Source organism: Orcinus orca, chromosome 10 (genome assembly GCF_937001465.1).
Source record: "Orcinus orca chromosome 10, mOrcOrc1.1, whole genome shotgun sequence".
Classification (NCBI taxonomy): Eukaryota; Metazoa; Chordata; class Mammalia; order Artiodactyla; family Delphinidae; genus Orcinus; species Orcinus orca.
This window is the reverse complement of record NC_064568.1, coordinates 100324274-100344695: the sequence shown is the minus strand read 5'-3', so window position 1 is coordinate 100344695 and position 20422 is coordinate 100324274. Positions and strand designations below refer to the sequence as shown.

Sequence of the window (20422 nt, the reverse complement as noted above, 5' to 3'; positions counted from 1 at the left end):
ATGTGGGATCCTCCCAGACCAGGGCTTGAACCCGTGTCCCCTGCATTGGCAGGTGGATTCTTAACCACTGAGCCACCAGGGAAGCCCCATGCAGATTCTTAATACCTTGTCAAGGGTCAGGGGTCATTGGAGGGTAGACATGCTTTCACCTAAATCAAGGTAGACCAAGTCTCCCAGGTTGCTGGGGACCCACCTATTCCCCCGGCTCCTGCCCCAGGTTAGCCTAGGAGCTTCACCAATTCCTGGGAGTTCTGGGGCGCTCTGCCCGATTTCAATAATGGCCCATCCGATCCCCCCAGCAGCTCCTCAACTGGCCGTTTCACTTGATCTAAAATTACTGCCGTGTTCTTACAAATGTGTGTGATTCACCAATTCTGGTCCTCGAAAATCACCTTTCCACGATCATACTTGGATCATGATTCCCAACAAAGAGTGCAAATAACTTCACATATTGTCTGTCTTTAAACTGAATTCTACAAAGAAGGACTAGGCATGCTTTCTCTTCTTCTATGGCTGGCTTCCACGGCTTTCAGTCAATGCCTCCTTCTTCCAGAAACACATCTGGTCAGGAATCAAGAAAGCCTTTCCCATTCAAGGAAGAACATTTCCAGACATATTCTAGAAATCTCTCCACATAACATCCTTGAGGCAAGTACAGAAAGTTCTCAGGAACAAAGGGTTATCATGAGAGATGAGGGTTTGTTTTACTCAACTGGTATTGAGCAGAGTCTGCTAGTAGAGTTGGGAGCTGGCCAACTCCTTCCCTGAGACTCAGGTGTTGACTTCTGGGAACATTCCTGATTTTCTGCCCTCCACAGTCAAGGACACTTCTTTTCTGGAGACTATTCATCGCGTCATTACCTGTTGATGATCTCCCTCCCTCCCAAAACCAGAAGCTCAGAGATGTCAAAGGTTGTCTTTTCTGCATTTCTGTTTCCCCAAGGCCTAACACAATTCTGGGGACCTCCATAAAGATTTGTGAATTAATGACAAAGATGACATTTCTTCCATTTCAAAGGAGAAAACGTCTTTTGCTTGAGGGTAGAAAAGCTGCTTCTAGTTTACTACTTTTCCTCTTCCTTGTGAAAATCAGCAGTGAGGAGCAGGGAGGAGGCCCAGTGCATCTCTTGAGCTCACGTGAAAGTCCAGCCAGAGGCGGACTCAGGGGAGAGCCAGGTTCCTGGACGCTGGTCTCCTCTGCCCCCATTTTTAAGTTCTATATTGTTTCAATTACCCAAACGTTTCTTGGAAGTCCTAGTTTTAATAAAGTCAGGTATGGGCATCTTTTAAGGAGAGAGTCTGAAAGGAAATCCATCAGAGAAGGAAGAATTGTCATGAAGAGGGATTTTGCAGCAACTCTGGGTATATTCAAAGGCATAAAATTTCTCATGATCCAGCCACACGATGGGAGTTTGGGGGGGAAATGAAGGAGCTTAAGGAAAGGCAAACACACACACACAAAGGCAAAATAATAAGAGGGCATCATTAAGAATTTGAGGGACTTCTCTGGCGGTCAAGTGGTTAGGACTCCGAGCTTCCACTGCAGGGGGCCTGGGTTCAATTCCTGGTCGGGATCAGGGAACTAAGACACTGCGTGGTGTGACTGAAAAAAAAAGAATTTGAGGATCCTATATTAAGCATCTCCACATATCTTGAAAACTTTTAGTAAAGCTGTCTTTAAAACTGGAAGCATCCACAAATAACTAAAGTAGCCATAAGTGCCATTTTAAAGATGAATGTTTAATTGCCATGAAAAAGGGCACAGTTACTATGACCTCTAACAACAACAAAAAATTATTGTAACGACATGGCATATAAGTGTTTGACACATGATTAATAAGCGTCCTTGTTGAATATATAAGAATCATGTTTTCTGTTTTAAATATCGTGCCCAGTTTTAAGAAGTGTGTGCATGTGTATACATACATACAGGCTATAAACAACCGTAATAATGCTTAAGTCTACTGAATTCAGTAAAAGATGTTGTTAAATACTACATATAATCACTTAAGCTACAGTACATTTTAATAGGTTTCACACCAGCCAAGTCATATCTCATTTATTGGGTAGAGCTCTTTTTGGAAAGTTGGTGAGAACATAAGCTTATGCTTATTTTATCATCGTTAACTTTCCTTATAAAATTGAAGGTATATTCCAACATGCAATAAATACCATAGTGAAGAAGTATGCAAATTTGAAATAGTAACACTTTCAATGGAAAACCTGTTTGGAAAGCAACATCAATATTTAAACTCAATGTATAATATTGAGACTTAAAATGTTATACCAGGAATTATATTCTTTGGGGCTTAACTAAATCTAACAGAAGCCAGAAGAGTATCCTACTTTAAATTCATGATTTTACTTCTCCCTCAAGGCAAAACATTCATTTTTTAAACCACATGCTTATCAGTGAACATGTATTAAGTGTACCATTGACGATACAAGAAGTTGTTTTAGCCTTAAAAATACTGTAACCTAAGAAACAGTTCTGGACTGACTTTAAGTGCTTCTTTGAAAGGTGTAGGTAGAGTATGAATGCAGGAAGCCTATTATAAATGACTGGTGAGTAAAATAATATGGAACAAACTAGAACTCTCAACCAGCAGCCACTGTGACCAAAGTAAATATGTTACTACTTCCCACCTTCTAACCTAACACAGGAAGTACTGATAAGCCCACCCACGTGCAAATGATATTTAACTATTTTTTTTTACAGTTTGATTCTGCAAAGAAAAAGGAACTATTATTACTAGTCATTTATCAGTGAATTCCTTTTCTGAATAACCCACACTTGAGTCTAATTATTTATTTGGAGGGGGAGAGACTCATAATTACTCAGGGTTTTTTTTGTTTTGTTTTTAACTTTTGTGCTTGGTATTTTTGTGAGTAAAAATTTTTTTTAAGGTTTCTAATTACATTACACCATTTTCTCTAGGGGACAAAATGAAGTCACAAGCATAGTACCAGATGATGCCAGAGAGAAAGTTTCAGAATAAAATCTAAACCAAGGAGGCAACTGGGAAGCATATAAGTGGGGGAGAGGTTTGAGGTCAAATTTCCTTGAACACTATTATTCTTTTTGTCTCCCGAGATGGAATTTTTACAGTTCTCTAATGTTTAACCAATACTGGCATCCTCTTTGGTCTTAAAAGAAAATTATAAACTTCTTTTGTGTTAAGGGTCTATTAGAGTTGACCTCTTAATGTCTCTACTATTTGATGTGAATATTACATAGCATCTTCACATTTATTTTATCAATTGTTGCAGGACACTGGTGAGGTCATATAGAGGATCTAAGCGATCTCCTTAGTGCCTTAGTTGAGAACATCCAGAACCTTTGGGGGACTTTTCCAGGGCTGATGGTAGATACTGCATGTCTCAAGATGCCCAGAACCCAGAAGGGTGTAAGATTATCCGATGTGATCTCCAAGTTCAAGTATCCCCACATTGCTGGGCTAGACTTCCACCTCCTTCTAACCTTTTTTTTTTTTTTTTCCTGTACGCGGGCCTCTCACTGTTGTGGCCTCTCCTGTTGCGGAGCAAAGGCTCCGGACGCGCAGGCTCAGCGGCCATGGCTCACGGGCCCAGCCGCTCCGCGGCACGTGGGATCTTCCCGGACCGGGGCACGAACCTGTGTCCCCTGCATCGGCAGGCGGACTCTCAACCACTGCGCCATCAGGGAAGCCCTCTAACCTTTCTTGATAATTCCTCAGCCACATCTCAGAAACTGGATGTTATGCTGATAGGAGGGACTATGGAAAAAAAAGTTGCAGTGTATGTTTTAACCTATAAAAACTTTCACTAGGTATTTGAATTTATACAAACTTATTAGGATTCATTTCTCTGAATTGAAAGAAAGGCAACTGTGTTGCCTCCCCTACTGTTACAAGTAGGTACCATGAGCCCAGTAGCATGTCCATGATAATTTTTTTTATTTTAAAAAAGTTTAAAAATTTTTTATACAACATCTGAAGGTTACTTTCCATTTATAGTTATGATGAAATATTGGCTCTGTTCCCCATGTTGTACAGTACATCCTTGAGCCCATCTTACACCCAATAGTTTGTACCTCCCACTCTCCTGTCCATGTAATGCCCCTCCCCACTGGTAACCACTAGTTTGTTCTCTATATATGCGAGTCTGCTTCTTTGTTGTTGTATTCACGAGTTTCCTGTATTTTTGAGATTCCACATGTGACATCACACAGTGTTTGTCTTTCTCTGCCTGACTTATTTCACTTAGCTTAATGCCCTCCAAGTCCATCCATGTTGCTGCAAATGGCAACATTTCATTCTTTTTTATGGCTGAGTAGTGTTCCATTGTACATATACCCCACATCTTCTTTATCCATCCATCTGTTGATGGACACTCAGGCTGATTCCATATACTGGCAATTGTAAACAATGCTTCTATGAGCATTGGGGTGTGTGTATCTTTTCAAATTAGTGTTCTTGGTTTTTTTCAGATATATACCCAGGAGTGGAATTGCTGGGTCATACGGTAGTTCTATTTTTAGTTTTTTGAGAAGCATTCATACTGTTCTCCATAGTGTGTGCACCAACTGGCATTCCCACCGACAGTGCAGCAGGGCTCCCTTTTCTCCACACCCTCACCAACATCGGCTATTTGTGTTCTTTCTGATGATGGCCAAGATGTCCATGATTTGGCCAGTCAGGCGACTTCCTGGCAACTCCAAAGCTGCAGCTGCTGAAGGGACAGACCAAGAGGAGTAGCAGTTCATTGTGTCCTAAATTAACAGATTGTTTACATGATGGAAAAATACCAGCCCATCCTTATGTTCTGGAAATACGGATGCTGAATGCAAAAAGGGATATACTCTTGGCAATACCTATTAAAAGTCTTAAAATTGGGCTTCCCTGGTGGTGCAGTGGTTGAGAGTCCGCCTGCCGATGCAGGGGACATGGGTTCGTGCCCCGGTCCGGGAAGATCCCACATGCCGCGAAGCGGCTGGGCCCGTGAGCCATGGCCGCTGAGCCTGTGCGTCCGGAGCCTGTGCTCAGCAACGGGAGTGGCCACAACAGTGAGAGGCCCGAGTACCGCAAAAAAAAAAAAAAAAAAAAGAGTCTTAAAATTATCCAAGTGCTTGTTTTCAGAACTGTTTTTAAGAATTTATCCTAAGGAAATAATTTTGGAGGTTACAAATATTTTCTTGCTTGTCGGGTTTTATTTTGTTTTGTTTGCTATTATAAACAATATGCTCATCACTAGCATTTATCATAATAGGAAAAAGTTCAAAAATTTTAAACATTTGATTAAATACATCTATGTTAAATACATCATATGTTAAAACACCATGCAGCCATTTAAAATGATGCCTTAGTAGAATATTTAGTGAAAAGGAAAGCATCACACAATATATTAAATTAAAAACTGGGCTTCCCTGGTGGCACAGTGGTTGAGAGTCCGCCTGCCGATGCAGGGGACACAGGTTCGTGCCCCAGTCCGGGAAGATCTCACATGCTGCGGAGCAGCTGGGCCCGTGAGCCATGGCCGCTGAGCCTGCGCGTCCGGAGCCTGTGCTCCGCAACGGGAGAGGCCACAAGAGTGAGAGGCCCGCGTAACGCAAAAAAAAAATAATAAAATAAAAACTGCCACGAAACACATGCAAAGCCTGAGGCCATTTATTAAATTAGATGCTGCAAGTGATAGGCCTAGCAGCATGCTAACATGTTAACTATTGTTATATACACAATAAATGTTCATTATTATTATATAATTAAAAGGCTGGAAGGTACCTTCTGAAACATATATCTAAGTGGTATCTGGTTATATCTGAGTAATAGGATGATGGATAATTTTTATTTTCTTCTTTTTGGTTTGTGTAGTCTAAATTTTCTACGATGAATATGTAAGAATGAAAAACTAATAAAAATTAGGTTTTTTAAGAACTATATTCTTTTTTGTGTGTGTGGTATGCGGGCCTCTCACTGTTGTGGCCTCTCCCGTTGCAGAGCACAGGCTCCGGATGCGCAGGCTCAGCGGCCATGGCTCACGGGCCCAGCCGCTCCGCGGCATGCCGGATCCTCCCGGACCGGGGCACGAACCCATGTCCCCTGCATCGGCAGGCGGACTCTCAACCACTGAGCCACCAGGGAAGCCCACAAGAAGTATATTCTTAAATAGGATACTCAACTTATATTCCTTTTTAAAAGTACCTGGCATTAATTTTTATATATTATTATGTGAGTATATTATGTTTATCAGAAATGAAGTTTCAGAGTAGTTATTTACTATTTATTTTTCAGCAGCAAGAGAAATAGGTTTGATAGTTTTAATGAGAAGAAAAGAAATAAAAAGCTTACCTTTAGGACTATGTGAGAATATTTGAATTTCATGTGACCACATATTACTGTTTCCCTCCCCTATAGTTTTCCTCCCCCTGCCTTCCTAATAACTCGAACTTCCAATTAACTCAGTATTAATTACACTGTAAGTTTTTTGAGGGCAGGTAGGAATTTCTTTCTGGCTTTTGTATTCTCAGAACCTGGTCCCAAACACATACTCTGTATACGTTAAATGAATAGGCTAACAAATGTTTAAATATGTCTTATACAATCTGTATAATTCTCCCATTATGTATCTATTAAAATGCTTTTGGGACGTCCCTGGTGGCACAGTGGTTAAGAATCCACCTGCCAATGCCGGGGACACGGGTTCAGTCCCTGGACCGGGAAGATCCCACATGCCACGGAGCAGCTAAGACCGTGCGCCACAACTACTGAGCCCACACTCTAGAGCCCGCACTCTAGAGCCCGCGAGCCACAACTACTGAGCTCACGTGCTGCAACTACTGAAGCCCACGCACCTAGAGCCTGTGCTCCGCAACAAGAGAAGCCACCGCAATGAGAAGCCTACGCACCGCAACGAAGCGTAGCCCCCGCTCGCCACAACTAGAGAAAGCCTGCACGCAGCAACAAAGACCCAAAACGCAGCCAAAAAAAAAATGGACTTTTTTAAAGAGCCATTACCTCCTTTAAAAAAAAAAAAAAAGCCTTCACCCACATGAAGAAACATTTCTAGAGTTAAACCTGGAACTCGGACAAACTAACAAGAAAGCATTTAGAAAGTGACTTCTACAGCCTGTTTACCATTATCTCCTTCTGTGGAACCAAGAATGTAACTGTGTAAGAGAATTGTGAGTGGCTTGGGTTTAGGTGAATGGCCAAGGGTAATGTTTGTGGCCTTGGGTTAGACTCTGTTTCCCTGAACCAGGCAAGCTGACCTGAGAGAAACCAGACAGGGCATCCTTGGGCCCTTTATCATCGTGCTGTAACCAACCAAACCAACCGAGCAGGCTTGCCTGTGCCTCTCAGGCTGCGGTGTGCAAGTCAACGAGATATCCCGTGACTTGTGTACAGTGGAAGGACAGAGCCACCGTTTGCTCTCCATTTATTTTGGCTACACTGTGCAGCATGTGGAATCTTAGTTTCCCAACCAGGGACTGAACCCGGGCCATGGCAGTGAAAGCGTCGAATCCTAACCACTGGGAAAGATTTTTTTGTGTTTCTTTTTTTTGCAGTACGCGGGCCTCTCACTGTTGTGGCCTCTCCCATTGTGCAGCACAGGCTCCGGACGCACAGGCCCAGCAGCCATGGCTCAAGGGCTCAGCCGCTCCGCGGCATGTGGGATCCTCCCGGACCGGGGCACGAACTCGTGTCCCCTGCATCGGCAGGCGGACTCTCAACCACTGTGCCACCAGGGAAGCCCACTGAGAAAGATTTTTGGGGCCACATGTTCCTTGAATGAAACTTCTTAGAACCAGTCTACACCGCCATGTCACTATGCCACCTGCATATGGCTCCCAGCATCCTTCCACGTGTACAGGCGGCTCTCTGACTCAGGGAATGCACACCTGAATGGAATCCACCCAGGTACAATCCTGGAAAGGTTCAAAAGCTCCTCTCAAAGCAGGAAATTATTAACTGCTGAGTTTCTCCAGCTAATTTTACAGACTAACCACAAAGAGAAAACTCTTGATGTGGACAGGTGTCCATGTTATTTTCTCACTGAAAACCCAAGTGTCTAGTAAATAATTCCAACTACGAAGTAAAGAAGAATAGTGGCACTTTAAAATAAATTCAAATGATTCAAAAGTTTAACTGTTGCTTCTAGGAGTTAATCACTCAATGACATATTTCCTTTCCTAAATAAATGCTGACTTTTTGACATCTGGTGTTGGAGCTCATACATTTATGGATACGGCTCGGTTCCTGGATAGAGTGGCGCTAGTTACACAGGATGAGTCATCAGGCCACACCTCACTGTACTCACCACAAGGACCCTAAGAAAGGGCTCACAATAATTTCACAGATTTCATTTCTGCAAGGAATGCCACAAGAGGAAAAATGGTTCTTAAACATAAAAATGGCAGGGAAATGTTGCATAGCCTTATATTAAACACAGATTGGGTTTGGTTACTCTGTGGGAATAATTTAGCACGGAGTAAATTAAGTGATAGCATGAGGAATTCATATTCTGAAGAGCCTAATTTACAACCCAAACTTCCACAGATCTTACCTCCTACAGCTTACTATAGTTAAATTTACTTTCAGATCTTAAGGTTTCCCACTTTAGAGACTGAAATTCTTCAGAATTTCCTGTGATATTTTTCCTAGTGTTAAGGGAAGGAAAGTGATCTTTGGGGTTATATAATATACAAAGTTGAATTCTAAAATAAACAGAGGTCTTAAGATATGAGGCCAGGAGTGAACAGGGATTAAGAATATATATCGGGCATAATTAATGTAGATTATAACTAGTTTCAAAAAACAAGTGTTAAAACTGTTTTAATGCTGGGAAAACTGGACAGCTACATGTAAAAGACTGAAATTAAAACATTAAAAAAAAAAAAACTCAGAGAGGGGAAAGATGGCGGAAGAGTAAGATGTGGAGATCACCTTCCTCCCCACAGATACATCAGAAATACATCTACACGTGGAACAACTCCTACAGAACACCTACTGAACGCTGGCAGAAGACCTCAGACCTCCCAAAAGGCAAGAAACTCCCCACGTACCTGGGTAGGGCAAAAGAAAAAAGAATAAACAGAGACAAAAGGATAGGGATGGGACCTGCACCAGTGGGAGGGAGCCGTGAAGGAGGAAAGGTTTCCACACACTAGGAGCCCCTTCGCGGGCGGAGACTGCGGGTGACGGAGGCGGGAGCTTCGGAGCCGCGGAGGAGAGCACAGCCACAGGGGTGCGGAGGGCACAGCGGGGAGATTCCCGCACGGAGGATCAGGGCCGACCGGCACTCACCAGCCCGAGAGGCTTGTCTGCTCACCCGCCGGGGCGGGCGGGGCTGGGAGCTGAGGCTCGGGCTTCGGTCGGAGCGCAGGGAGAGGACTGGGGTCGGCGGCGTGAACACAGCCTGAAGGGGGTTAGTGCACCACGGCTGGCCGGGAGGGAGTCCGGGAAAAGGTCTGGAGCTGCCGAAGAGGCAAGAGACTTTTTCTTCCCTCTTTGTTTCCTGGTGTGCGAGGAGAGGGGATTCAGAGCGCCGCTTAAAGGAGCTCCAGAGACGGGCGCAAGCCGCGGCTAACAGCGCGGACCCCAGAGACGGGAATGAGACGCTAAGGCTGCTGCTGCCGCCACCAAGAACCTGTGTGCGAGCACAGGTCACTATCCACACCCCCTTCCCGGGAGCCTGTGCAGCCCCCCACGGCCAGGGTCCCGGGATCCAGGGACAACTCCCCCGAGAGAACGCACGGCGCGCCTCAGGCTGCTGCAACGTCACGCCGGCCTCTGCCGCCGCAGGCCCGCCCCGCACGCAGTGCCCCTCCCTCCCCCGGCCTGAGTGAGCCAGAGCCACCGAATCAGCGGCTCCTTTAACCCCGTCCTGTCTGAGCGAAGAACAGACGCCCTCCAGCGACCTACACGCAGAGGCGGGGCCACATCCAAAGCTGAGCCCCGGGAGCTGTGAGAACAAAGAAGAGAAAGGGAAATCTCTCCCAGCAGGCTCAGGAGCAGCGGATTAAAGCTCCACAATCAACTTGATGTACCTGCATCTGTGGAATACATGAAGAGACAACCAATCATCCCAAATTAAGGAGGTGGACTTTGAGAGCAAGATTTATTATCTTTCCCTCTTTTCCTCTTTTTGTGAGTGTGTATGTGTATGCTTCTGTGTGAGATTTTGTCTGTATAGCTTTGCTTTCACCATTTGTCCTAGGGTTCTATCCGTCCATTTTTTTTTACTTAAAAAAATTTTTTTTCTTAATAATTTTTTTATTTAATAACTTTATTTTATTTTACCTTACTTTAGTTTCTTTTCTCTTTCTTCCTTCCTTTCTTCCTCTCTCTCTCTCTCTCTCTCTCTTTCTACTTTATCTCCCTTTTATTCTGAACCGTGTGGATGAAAGGCTCTTGGTGCTGCAGACAGAAGTCAATGCTGTGCCTCTGAGCTGGGAGAGCCAACTTCAGGACACTGGTCCACAAGAGACCTCCCAGCTCCACATAATATCAAACGGCAAAAATCTCCCAGAGATCTCCATCTCAACACCAACACCCAGCTTCACTCAACGACCAGCAAGCTACAGTGCTGGACACCCTATGCCAAACAACTAGCAAGACAGGAACACAACCCCACCCACTAGCAGAGAGGCTGCCTAAAATCATAATAAGGCCACAGACACCCCAAAACACACCACCAAACGTGGACTTGCCCACCAGAAAGACAAGATCCAGCCTCATCCACCAGAACACAGGCACTAGTCCCCTACACCAGGAAGCCTACACAACCCACTGAACCAACCTTAGCCACTGGGGACAGACACCAAAAACAATGGGAACTACGAACCTGCAGCCTGCAAAAAGGAGACTCGAAACACAGTAAGATAAGCAAAATGAGAAGACAGAAAAACACACAGCAGACGAAGGAGCAAGATAAAAACCCACCAGACCTAACAAATGAAGAGGAGATAGGCAGTCTACCTAAAAAGAATTCAGAATAATGATAGTAAAGATGATCCAAAATCATGGAAATAGAATAGAGAAAATGCAAGAAACATTTATCAAGGATCAAGAAGAACTAAAGAGGAAACAAGCAATGATGAACAACACAATAAATGAAATTAAAAATACTCTAGAAGGGATCAATAGCAGAATAACTGAGGCAGAGGAACGGATAAGTGACCTGGAAGATAAAATAGTGGAAATAACTACTGCAGAGCAGAATAAAGAAAAAAGCATGAAAAGAACTGAGGACAGTCTCAGAGACCTCTGGGACAACATTAAACGCACCAACGTTCGAATTATAGGGGTTCCAGAAGAAGAAGAGAAAAAGAAAGGGACTGAGAAAATATTTGAAGAGATTATAGTTGAAAACTTCCCTAATATGGGAAAGGAAATAGTTAATCAAGTCCAGGAAGCACAGAGAGTCCCATACAGGATAAATCGAAGGAGAAATACGCCAAGACACATATTAATCAAACTGTCAAAAATTAAATACAAAGAAAACATATTAAAAGCAGCAAAGGAAAAACAACAAATAACACACAAGGGAATCCCCATAAGGTTAACAGCTGATCTTTCAGCAGAAACTCTGCAAGCCAGAAGGGAGTGGCAGGACATATTTAAAGTGATGAAGGAGAAAAACCTACAACCAAGATTACTCTACCCAGCAAGGAGCTCATTCAGATTTGATGGAGAAACTAAAACCTTTACAGACAAGCAAAAGCTGAGAGGGTTCAGCACCACCAAACCAGCTTTACAACAAATGCTAAAGGATCTTCTCTGGGCGAGAAACACAAGAGAAGGAAAAGACCTATAAGAACAAAACTAAAACAATTAAGAAAATGGGAATAGGAACATACATATCGATAATTACCTTAAATGTAAATGGATTAAATGCTGCCACCAAAAGACACAGACTGGCTGAATGGATACAAAAACAAGACCCTTGGCTTCCCTGGTGGCGCAGTGGTTGAGAGTCCACCTGCCGATGCAGGGGACACGGGTTCATGCCCCGGTACCAGAAGATCCCACATGCCGTGGAGCGGCTGGGCCCGTGAGCCATGGCCGCTGAGCCTGTGCGTCCGGAGCCTGCGCTCCGCAACGGGAGAGGCCACAACAGTGAGAGGCCCGTGTACCGCAAAAACAAAACAAAACAAAACAAAACAAAACAAACAAGACCCATATGTATGCTGTCTACAAGAGACCCACTCCAGACCTGGAGACACATACAGACTGAAAGTGAGGGGATGGAAAAAGATATTCCATGCAAATGGAAACCAAAAGAAAGCTGGAGTAGCAATTCTCATATCAGACAAAATAGACTTTAAAATAAAGACTATTAAAAGAGAGAAAGAAGGACACTACATAACGATCAAGGGATCGATCCAAGAAGATATAACAATCGTAAATATTTATGCACCCAACATAGGAGCACCTGAATACATAAGGCAAATACTAACAGCCATAAAATGGGAAATCGACAGTAACACATTCATAGAAGGGGACTTTAACACCCCATTTTCACCAATGGACAGATCATCCAAAATGAAAATAAATAAGGAAACACAAGCTTTAAATGATACATTAAACAAGATGGACTTAATTGATATTTATAGGACATTCCATCCAAAAACAACAGAATACACATTTTTCTCAAGTGCTCATGGAACATTCTGCAGGATAGATCATATCTTGGGTCACAAATGAAGCCTTGGTAAATTTAAGAAAATTGAAATTGTATCAAGTATCTTTTGCGACCACAATGCTATGAGACTAGATATCAATTACAGGAAAAGATCTGTAAAAAATACAAACACATGGAGGCTAAACAATACACTACTTAAAACGAAGTGGTCACTGAAGAAATCAAAGAGGAAATAAAAAAATACCTAGAAACAAATGACAATGGAGACACGACAACCCAAAACCTACTGGATGCTGCAAAAGCAGTTCTAAGAGGGAAGTTTATAGCAATACAATCCTACCTTAAGAAACAGGAAACATCTCGAATAAACAACCTAACCTTGCACCTAAAGCAATAAGAGAAAGAAGAACAAAAAAACCTCAAAGTTATCAGAAGGAAAGAAATCATGAAGATCAGATCAGAAATAAATGAAAAAGAAATGAAGGAAACGATAGCAAAGATCAGTCAAACTAAAAGCTGGTTCTTTGAGAAGATAAACAAAATTGATAAACCATTAGCCAGACTCATCAAGAAAAAAAGGGAGAAGACTCAAATCAATAGAATTAGAAATGAAAAAGGAGAAGTAACAACTGACACTGCAGAAATACAAAAGATCATGAGAGATTACTACAAGCAACTCTATGCCAATAAAATGGACAACCTGGAAGAAACGGACAAATTCTTAGAAATGCACAACCTGCCAAGACTGAATCAGGAAGAAATAGAAAATATGAACAGACCAATCACAAGCACTGAAATTGAAACTGATTACAAATCTTCCAACAAACAAAAGCCCAGGATCAGATGGCTTCACAGGCAAATACTATCAAACATTTCGAGAAGAGCTAACACCTATCCTTCTCAAACTCTTCCAAAATATAGCAGAGGGGGGAACACTCCCAAACTCATTCTATGAGGCCACCATCACCCTGATACCAAAACCAGACAAAGATGTCACAAAGAAAGAAAACTACGGACCAATATCACTGATGAACATAGATGCAAAAATCCTCAACAAAATACTAGCAAACAGAATCCAACAGCACATTAAAAGGATCATACACCATGATCAAGTGGGGTTTATTCCAGGAATGCAAGGATTCTTCAATATACGCAAATCAATCAATGTGATATACCATATTAACAAATTGAAGGAGAAAAACCATATGGTCATCTCAATAGATGCAGAGAAAGCTTTCGACAAAATTCAACACCCATTTATGATAAAAACCCTTCAGAAAGTAGGCATAGAGGGAACTTTCCTCAACATAATAAAGGCCATATATGACAAACCCACAGCCAACATCGTTCTCCGTGGTGAAAAACTGAAAGCATTTCCACTAAGATCAGGAACAAGACAAGGTTGCCCACTCTCACCACTCTTATTCAATATAGTTTTGGAAGTTTTAGCCACAGCAATCAGAGAATAAAAGGAAATAAAAGGAATCCAAATCGGAATAGAAGAAGTAAAGCTATCATTGTTTGCAGATGACATGATACTATACATAGAGAATCCTAAAGACGCTACCAGAAAACTACTAGAGCTAGTCAATGAATATGGTAAAGTAGCAGGATACAAAATTAATGCACAGAAATCTCTGGGATTCCTATACACTAATGATGAAAAATCTCAAAGTGAAATCAAGAAAACACTCCCATTTACCATTGCAACAAAAAGAATAAAATATCTAGGAATAAACCTACCTAAGGAGACAAAAGACCTGTATGCAGAAAATTATAAGACACTGATGAAAGAAATTAAAGATGATACAAATAGATGGAGAGATATACCATATTCTTGGATTGCAAGATTCAATATTGTGAAAATGACTCTACTACCCAAAGCAATCTACAGATTCAATGCAATCCCTATCAAACTACCACTGGCATTTTTCAAAGAACTAGAACAAAAAATTTCACAATTTGTATGGAAACACAAAAGACCCCGAATAGCCAAATCAATCTTGAGATCGAAAAACAGAGCTGGAGGAATCAGGCTCCTTGACTTCAGACTATACTACAAAGCTACAGTAATCAAGACAGTATGGTACTGGCACAAAAACAGAAAGATAGATCAATGGAACAGGATAGAAAGCCCAGAGATAAACCCATGCACATACGGTCACCTTATCTTTGATAAAGGAGGCAGGAATGTACAGTGGAGAAAGGACAGCCTCTTCAATAAGTGGTGCTGGGAAAACTGGACAGGTACATATAAAAGTATGAGATTAGAACACTCCCTAACACCATACACAAAAATAAGCTCAAAATGGATTAAAGACCTAAATGTAAGGCCAGAAACGATCAAACTCTTAGAGGAAAACATAGGCAGAACACTCTATGACATAAATCACAGCAAGATCCTTTTTGACCCACCTCCTAGAGAAATGGAAATAAAAACAAAAATAAACAAATGGGACCTAATGAAACTTCAAAGCTTTTGCACAGCAAAGGAAACCATAAACAAGACCAAAAGACAACCCTCAGAATGGGAGGAAATATTTGCAAATGAAGCAACTGACAAAGGATTAATCTCCAAAATTTACAAGCAGCTCATGCAGCTCAATAACAAAAAAACAAACAACCCAATCCAAAAATGGGCAGAAGACCTAAATAGACATTTCTCCAAAGATATACAGACTGCCAAAAACACATGAAAGAATGCTCAACATCATTAATCATTAGAGAAATGCAAATCAAAACTACAATGAGATATCATCTCACACCAGTCAGAATGGCCATCATCAAAAAATCTAGAAACAATAAATGCTGGAGAGAGTGTGGAGAAAAGGGAACCCTCTTTCACTGCTGGTGGGAATGTGAATTGGTACAGTCACTATGGAGAACAGTATGGAGTTTCCTTAAAAAACTACAAATAGAACTACCATATGACCCAGCAATCCCACTACTGGGCATATACCCTGAGAAAACCATAATTCAAAAAGAGTCATGTACCACAATGTTCATTGCAGCTCTATTTACAATAGCCAGGAGATGGAAACAACCTAAGTGTCCATCATTGGATGAATGGATAAAGAAGATGTGGCACATGTATACAATGGAATATTATTCAACCATAAAACAAAACGAAATTGAGCTATTTGTAATGAGGTGGATGGACCTAGAGTCTGTCATACAGAGTGAAGTAAGTGAGAAAGAGAAAGGCAAATACCGTATGCTAACACATATATATGGAATTTAAGAAAAAAAAATGTCATGAAGAACCTAGGGGTAAGACAGGAATAAAGACACAGACCTACTAGAGAATGGACTTGAGGATATGGGGAGGGGGAAGGGTAAGCTGTGACAAAGTGAGAGAGTGGAATGGACATATATACACTACCAAACGTAAAATAGATAGCTAGTGGGAAGCAGCCGCATAGCACAGGGAGATCAGCTCGGTGCTTTGTGACCACCTAGAGGGGTTGGATAGGGAGGGTGGGAGGGAGGGAGACGCAAGAGGGAAGAGATATGGGAACATATGTATATGTATAACTGATTCACTTTGTTATAAAGCAGAAACTAACACACCATTGTAAAGCAATTATACTCCAATAAAGATGTAAAAAAAAAAAAAAAAAAGAGGCTCTAGTATTCCAGTATTACCCATACTACATTCGAACTAGTACTTCCCAGAAAAAGTAAACTTTAAACAAAAAAAGAAAGGAAAAGAATAGGTAATAAAAAAAAAACTGTTTTAACTTATTTTAAGGGAAAGTTTAGTAACTTCATTTTAACAGCCAGACTATAGATTGGAGAAATTTCAAGGGAGAAAAATAAAGTTCTAATCCTTTTTAAGAATTGAAGTGGGTCCCTTTTTGTTGCCTGTAAACCATGAGCTTAGGTCTTAATTCATTCAACAATGAATACCTAACTATATGCCAAAGAGTGTTCTACACAGTGAGGATGTGGCAGAGAAGATGACAAACTGGGCCTTTGCTCTCATCGGGTTTACAGTCTAGTGAGGGAAATCTTATTGGATAGGCAAATCTTATTGGATAAGATACAATAAAGTACAAGATCTTTTCAGATAGTGCTAAATGTTAAAAATAAAATAAACCAGGGTAATGGGATAAAGAGGGAAAGGGTGAGGTAAGGCATAACCTCTATGAGGAGGTTATGTACAAGTACATAACAAGTACAAGATCTTTTCAGGTAGTGCTAAATGTTTTCAGATAGTGCTAAATGTTAAAAATAAAATAAACCAGGGTAATGGGATAAAGAGGGAAAGGGTGAGGTAAGGAATAACCTCTGTGAGGAGGTGACAATGAGCTGAGACATTAGTTGCAGAAGGAACCAGCCCAGTGTATTCAAGCAATAGAAGGGACAGAGAGGCTATCTACTGAGAAGGGCGAGAGCAACAGGCAGGTGAGGTGAGAGGGGCTGCAGGGGCAAAATCATGCAGGACCTGATAGGCCCTGCTAGGGACTGGAATTTTAACTGTAAAGAGAAGTCTTTGGAAGATTTTAAGGAGGTTGTGATATAATCTGCTTAAAGATTTTAAAAGGGGTGACATGGGCAGGAATGGTGGAGTAAAAACTCCTAACAATCATCTCCCTTCATAAAAACAATAAGAACACTAAAAATTTGTCCAAATCAACTTTTTCCAAACTCTGGAAATTAACTAAAGACTTGCAACAATCTGAGAAGCATTTGTTTAAGAAAAAGACCTGAATTTCAGTAAGAGCAAACTTTGAGATGTTTTAACTTTCCATGTACCCATCCCTCTTGCCAGCCTCTGTGATAATCTTGTAAACCAACAGCTCCACAATCACAGTGAAAATAAGACTGGGAGTCACTGGAGGAGGCAGATGGGGTTGGAGTTCCTCCAAAGGCCCATTCCTAAAGGGTGGAATTATCTACTTAACACAAAAGGAGGCAGTAATCGAGGAATACAGGAATTAAAAAAAAAAAAAAAGACACAGACATATAGAAAACAAATAGAAAATGGCATATGTAAAATTTACTTTATTGGTAATTATATTAAATTTAAATGGATTAAACACTTCAATCGAAATGCAGAGACTTGCAGAATGGATAAGAAATAAAAAGAAAAATGACCCAAATGGGCTTCCCTGGTGACGCAGTGGTCAAGAATCCACCTGCCTAAATTTAATTATTTATTGCAAAGAGCAGAATAGCATACATAAATAGGTGCCTAAGGAAAACTTGTATTCTAATATGGAACTCTCATGAACACCTTTTTTTTTTCTTCTAACGGTATGATAGTAGGCCATTTGATTATTTTTATGGCTTTAACTTTACAACAATGAAATATTCGTAAATTTTAAAAAGTATTTTTCTTTATTTGATGCGGGTGGGATACTGGAGAAATGAAAGGTCAAACATCTATTGAGGAATCCATACTTGTCTATATATTGTGTACTTTTATTTCAAGAACTGATTTAAAATTCCTAAAAGGATGCTATAATAAGTTATTATGCCATTTTACAGACTGAATTAAGTGAATTTCAGGGAGGTATGAAACTTGCCTAAGGCTATCCAGCTACCAAGCAGTAGAAGTGAGAATTAAATCCAGGTATACCTATAAAAAAAAAGAAAAAAAAAAGAAAAAAAAAAGAAGGCGAGGGCAGCACCAGGGTATGGGGTTGTTAGTTTTATAGGGGTGAGTAATTTCATACGCTGATGAGTGGGAGGAGTATTCCAGCTATTTTGGGGAAGGGGTGGGGATTTCTAGGAATTGAGCCACCGCCCACTTTTTGACCTTTATGGTCATCCTTGGAACTGTCGTGGCACCTGTGGGTGTGTCGCTTAGCTTGCTGATGTGTTACAATGAGTGTATACTGAGGCTCAAGGTCTAGTGGAAGTAGACTCGTCCGCCATCTTGGACCTATTTTGTTCTAATCAGTTTATGTTGTGTCCTCGGGCTATGTAATTCTTTTAAATTACATTTAAATTGCATTTAAATTACATTTAAATTGCATTTAAATTAAATTTAAATTACATTTAAATTGCCCCCTTTCCTCCTGTTTCATATTGAATATATAATATTTACCAGAGTATGTTTTAATAATTAATACATGATATATTGTATAATTAATTTATATATCATATATATAATGATATCTATAGGTATTTGTTCTAATAAGTCATTAAAAATAAATGAATATTCTTTTTCAAAAAAAAAAAAAAAAAGAATCCACCTGCCAATGCAGGGGACACGGGTTCGAGCTCTGGTCCAGGAAGATCCCACATGCTGCGGAGCAACTAAGCCCATGTGCCACACTATTGAGCCTGCACTCTAGAGCCTGGGAGCCACAACTACTGAATCTGCATGCCACAACTACTGAAGCCCACGTGCCTAGAGCCCGTGCTCCGCAACAAGAGAAGCCACCGCAACGAGAAGCCCGAGCACCGCAACAAAGAGTAGCCCCCACTCGTCACAACTAGAGAAAGCCCACACGCAGCAACGAAGATCCAACACAGCCAAAAATAAATAAATAAAGTAAAATTAAAAAAAAATGACCCAACTATATGCTGTCTGCAAGAGACACCTTTTAGATTCAAAGATACAAATCAGTTGAAAGAAAAAGAGTGGAAAAAGATACTATGCAAATATTAAACACAAAAGAACTGGGATGGCTATCCTACTATCATACAAAGTAGACATTAAGACCAGAGACAAAGAAGAACATTTAATAAAAGAGTCAAGATAAAAGGGTCAAGGTATCGAGAAAATATAAGAATTATAAACATGTGTGTACCTAATAAAGAGACCCAAAAATATATGAAGCAAAAACTGACAGAACTGATGAAAGAAACAGAACTTCGAACAGTTAATAGTTGAAGACTTCAATACCCTATGTTAACTAATGAATAAAACAACAAAACAGAAGATCAACAAGGAAATAGAAGACTTGAATAACACCATAAACCAACTAGACCTAATGGATATCTATGGAACATTCTACCTAATAACAATAGGATACATATTCTTCTCAAGTACACAAAGAACATTACCCAGGATAAACAATATATCAGGTTGGAAACAAGTCTCAATAAATGTAAAAGGATTGAAATGAAACACAATTCTCTGACCACAGTGAAATGAAATTAGAAATCTGGCTAGAAGACTGACCAAGAAAAAAGTGAGAAGATTCAAATTATTAAATTAGAAATGAAAGAGGAGACATTACTACTGACATTACAGAAATAAAAAGGATTTTAAGGGAATACTATGAACAACTGTATGCCTAGATGAAATGTACAAAAACTTAGAGAGATACAAATTACTGAAACTGACTCAAGAAGAAACAGAAAATCTGAACAGACCTATAGCAGTAAACACATTAAATTATTAATCAAAAATTACTCACAAAGAAAAGCTCAGAATGAGATGCCTGCACAGGTGAATTCTGACAAATGTATAAAGAAGAATTAACACCAGTCCTTCACAAACACTTCCAAAAGATAGAAGATGAGAGAACCCTTCTCAATTCATTCTAAGAGGCCAGTATTACCCTGATAGTAAAACCAGAAAAACATCTCACAAGAAAAGAAGACTAGAGGCCCAAATCTCTTATAAGTATAGATGCAAAAATACCTATGAAAATACTAGCAACCAAATCTAGTAATGTATAAATCAGATTAGAAACCATGATAAAGTGAGATTTTTTCCAGTAATGGAAGATTGATTCAACATATGAAAATTAATCAATGTAATACACCATATTAATAGAATAAAGAACAAAACCATATGATCATCTCAATAGATCCAGAAAAAGCATTTGAAAAATTCCAA

The 20422-nt window shown here is 40.6% G+C and overlaps 1 long non-coding RNA gene across 1 annotated transcript in view; it reads right to left on the bottom strand.

Moving 5' to 3' along the window:
- LOC125965556 (uncharacterized) overlaps positions 1–15948 on the bottom strand; it is a 32257-nt gene extending 16309 nt beyond the window's left edge. Inside the window, exon 1 of the long non-coding RNA XR_007479585.1 lies at positions 15886–15948. This is a non-coding gene — a long non-coding RNA (uncharacterized LOC125965556). The remainder of the gene's footprint in view (positions 1–15885) is intronic.
- Between the last annotated feature and the right edge of the window lie 4474 nt (positions 15949–20422).